The 4538-nt window shown below is 44.2% G+C and overlaps 1 pseudogene; it reads right to left on the minus strand.

The window, feature by feature from the left end:
- Positions 1–265: 265 nt before the first annotated feature.
- On the minus strand, positions 266–1815 carry LOC116904428 (annotated as a pseudogene).
- Between the last annotated feature and the right edge of the window lie 2723 nt (positions 1816–4538).

A 4538-nucleotide genomic window follows, 5' to 3' on the forward strand; every position in this document is an offset into this window, starting at 1 on the left:
GAATTTCAAAAGCCAAGCATGTGCTTTTATAGACTATTTTTCAAATCCTTATGATCGGAGGGTGTGAGGTCAAGAGCTCTGTAGGGATCTGTTTGGGACAGAACACCTTGGAAGGTACTCCAAAGAAAACATTTGCTCGTTGAAAAGAAAATGGTCCTTAAGACTTATATATGCAAATAAGGTCAGGTGGGGATAGGGTGAAAGTTGACACCATTACGCTAGGTTTTTTGTTTTTTTTTTTTCCCCCAAACTTTTATTGAAAACTTCAAGGCATATACTGGATCTGTTTCCAGAAAAGCCGCTTCTCGAACGAATGGAGACCGTGGACGCCACCTTGCATCTGAGCCGAGGATGTTCTCTTCTCAAATTTAAGTTTCTCAGAGTACATCATGGCTCTGACTTGGGTTAAGCTCTTGGCACCAATGTCCTGACAGGATGCTGGATGCCAGCAGTCGAGTAATGAACAAACTTGTGGATAGACCCTTTGTCTTGCACTGCCCCCGAAACTCCTTGGTTCACTTTGATTTTGTCAGCTTCACTGAAATATCGGTTCTGGCTGCCGAGATGCTTGTCCATGGCATCAAGAGACCCCATACCGCTATACCTCTCCAGCTGGATCCCATCTGAGAAGAAGTACTCACCAGGGGCCTCAGTGGTGGCGCCAAGAGGGAGCCCATCATGACTGTAGAAGCCCCAAGAGCCAAAGCTTTGGCAGTATGACCCACATTTTGGGTTCCTCCATTAGGATTAACCAGAACACCAAAGTGACGCGCATACTCAGAGACCTTGTTCATGGCTATTGCTTGGGTGGGACCACAGGCCAATACTTCCTGGGTGAGGCAAATGGAACCACTTCCCATGCCGACTCACAGAGCATCCACACCTGCATCTAGGAAGTTCTTGGCTTGAGCAGCAGTGACTACATTACCTCCAATGACCTGGAGATTGGGTATTTTTCCTTGATGTATTGATCATATTGATTTGAAAAATGGAATTTCCCTGGGAAGAGTCTAAAACCACCACATCCACACTAGCAAGGGCCAATAAATCCAGCCGATCTTTGTCATCCTCATGGGTGCCAATGGCTGCCCCATACAGTAGTTGCTTTTTGGCATCTTTGGAAGCCAGTGGATAGTCACGATTCTTCCTCATTGCCCAGGCAATGATGGCTACCAGCTCATCTTTCTCATTCACAATTCATTCCCTTTTTATGGCACTGCAGAATTTCATTTGCCTCTTTCGGAGTGGCGCTGGCAGGGGCTCCACCAAATCTTCTCTGTTAGTCATGGTCTCTTCCGAGGAGCAATAATGCTCTTCCTCCTTGAGGAAGTCAATGTCCCTCGAGGAGATAATCCCCACCAATTGACTCTCTACCTGACCTGAATCTGTGATGGGGTTACCACGGAAGCCATGCTTGGCTTTGACCTCAAAAACATCATGCACACGATCCGTGGGACTACGGACCACAGGGTCAGTGATGAATCCCTGTTCGTATTTCTTCACTTTCCGAACTTCATTGGCCTGGAATTCAGGTGTGCTGTTGTGATGGATGAAGCCAATACCTCCTGTAAGCACCATTGCGATGGCCATTCCAGCCTCTGTGACAGCGTGCATACGTGAGGAAACCAATGGGGTCTTCAGCGTAATCTTCTTAGAGCAGAGGTCAAGTCCACCTGGTCTGCAGTGGAGTCGATATAACCAGGAAGAGTGAGAAAATCGTTGTAGGTGAGGCTTTCCCTGCAGTTGTAGAGCTGCTGTGCTGTGAGCCCGTACTCGCACATAAGAAGTGCTTCCGCGAATCAAGTAGTCCACCATGGCCAACGAGCAACACGGACACGCGCCTCCAAGGACCGCCCGGCACAAGCCTCTGCCATCTGGACCGCACCGATATGAACTCCATTACACTAGTTTTAAACAGAAGTTATTTAAATGCACTGGGGTTTGTAGTATGGGCTGACCTTGAGATGGGTACCCCAGGTTGACTTAAAACCTGCAGTTCCCCTGTCTCAGCTTTCTAAATGCTAAGATTATAGGCATAGCACCATCTTCAGTTTGAGATTAGAGTCTTAGTAGATATAATGATGTATAGCATGTATAAATTACTTGAACTAAATCACTGTACGAAGAATATCAACTCAAGATGCGCCCAAAAGGAGACTTATTTATTCTGCGTGCTATTTGATTGTAAAACTACCTTTTTGCATGCGTTCTGTTGTTATAAATTATTATATAATCTTTAACTGTTCTCTAAGTTTTGTACCTAAAGAAGGTATTTTTCCTGCCTGTGAAAGTGTGATCCACATTGGAAAAAATTGCAATCATTCCTCCTGATATAATTTTTACTGTAAATTAAAAAATGATCTTTTGCTGGCCCAGCCAACATCAGATCCATAGAGCTGTTTGCATTAAATTTGTATTTTCTTTACCACAAGTATCCAACTCAGGACTTCTGGGGACCCTACTGAAGCAGAGATTCGGTAGAGAGCATCCCTATGCAACTTGACACACCTAGTAGGAAAATGCTTCCTTATCAGGAAAGTCAAGGAAACAACACAATAAAACCAGATAGCAGAACGTGTGTTGAGAACAGGAGGTGGTTTGGCAATCTGTTGAGGATTCAGGCCCCGATCCTCAGGAAGCAAAGCTTTGTTACCCTCTGAGCACACTGGTATTTCATTGTCTTTATCACAACTAAAGTGGTGAATTGACTCAAATCCATTTGACTGACAAAGGTTTTTAATGCGGCTTAATATTAGGGAGACAAGTAGCTGGCAAGAGCTCCTTCTTCCCAGGAGGCAATTACTTAAATGAAAGACATAGGTTTAATTAAGCACTCAATTGGTTATGCAATTATAATTGGGATAAATATTCAAAAGGAGATTACTATGTGCAATCGACGGGTCCAGGGGAAGTGTGGTTCTGAGAAGTTTAACTTCCCAAGGTCATAAAGACCAATCAACCCAGCAGACGCCTGAAGCCAGGTGCAGTCCTAGCGCCTCCTCTCATTTCTTGCTTCCAACTACACAAATCCAGTAGTGGCACAAAGCACCATGTGAGGAGAAACGAGAAAGGGGTGCATTGGATTTCCTATAGAGACAATAACCAATCACTACAGTTTGCAATGTCAGTGACATAACCGTCAGGGATGGCTTTCCTTACAGCTCAACAGAAGCCTAGCAGAGACCTCACTAGCTTAAAACCATGCTGTTAAGTCGGTGTCTCCTCTGGGGTCTGTGAGGAACATTCTCTTTGCCTTTGCCACTGAGCAGTATGCGTCTGATTTCTTTCTTTAGTGACTGTCTTCTTCCTTCAACTTAGGGCAGTGGTCTGTGAGTCCTTCTTCATGGTTCACCACCCTGACCTACTCTCCGGATTCTGTGTTCCATTTTCTGTTTAATATTTTCACATTTTATTTTATTAGTGTTTGAGCTGTGGTGCGTGTGTGTACATGGATGTGTGCATGTGTGTACACATGCATGTTTATGCATGAGTGTGTCTATATGTGTGCATGTGTGAGTATGTTTGTGTGTGTGTGTGTGTGTGTGTGTGTGTGTGAGAGAGAGAGAGAGAGAGAGAGAGAGAGAGAGAGAGAGAGAGAGAGAGAGAGAGAGAGAGAGAGAGAACACCACCCCTCAATGCCCTGCTGCAGGTAAGAAGACAATTTGAGGAAATCATTCCTTTCCTTTACCATGAGAGTGCCAGGGACTGCCCTCAGGTTATCAAACTTGGCAGTAGCATAATTTATTGATAACATATATGTACATAAACACATCAAGTAAAAATGCCTACATCTATTAATACAACCCATTTCATTTGTATAACGATACCAGTATGGAAATACTCTATGGCTAACTATCAGATAACCAATTAGGAGGCTCTTTCTTGAGGAACACTGTTTCTCCTGCTCTCTGACTTCTCCATTTGCCCTTAGTTCTTTGTCTAGGGTTGAGGCACAATGAGTGTTTCCTTCTTCGTGTTAGCATGTGTGTGTCCCAATTGTTCAAATCTAGTTTAGGAAACCATGTTGATGTGACTTCATGGGCGTAGTTTCTCTGACTTTCCTAGGAGAGACCTCATGGCAAACTTTCTGTCCCTCTGTCTCTTACAACATTTCTGCATGTGATGGATCTGAGCTTTAGGTGAAAGAATTGGGTTGTGGATGGATCGGTTATCCACAGAGCCATCTTTCTGCCCCCTACACACTTATTTCCATTCGTTATGGCACTTTTGATGTTACTCAGCTAAACTGATAGCCCATACAAATCTTTTCATTTTAAGGGGACATGTTTAAATACATTATCTCCATCTTCAGTCTTGCTTCCCTCAGCCATGTGTGGTACCATATGCATTGGTTCCAGGGTTACGAATGTGGGCTCTTCAAAGATCAATTCTCTCTGTAGTTACTAACCATAGGGAGGTATCTGCTGTGTCACAAAGGTAAAGGCGTCTCAGCAGCATTTGGTGAGAAGAAGGTTGGTAAGAGAGCAGCCCAGGAGAGATATGAGATGGGAGTTCAGGTATGACTGGACAGGAATAAA

Source organism: Rattus rattus, chromosome 6 (genome assembly GCF_011064425.1).
Source record: "Rattus rattus isolate New Zealand chromosome 6, Rrattus_CSIRO_v1, whole genome shotgun sequence".
NCBI classification, from domain to species: domain Eukaryota; kingdom Metazoa; phylum Chordata; class Mammalia; order Rodentia; family Muridae; genus Rattus; species Rattus rattus.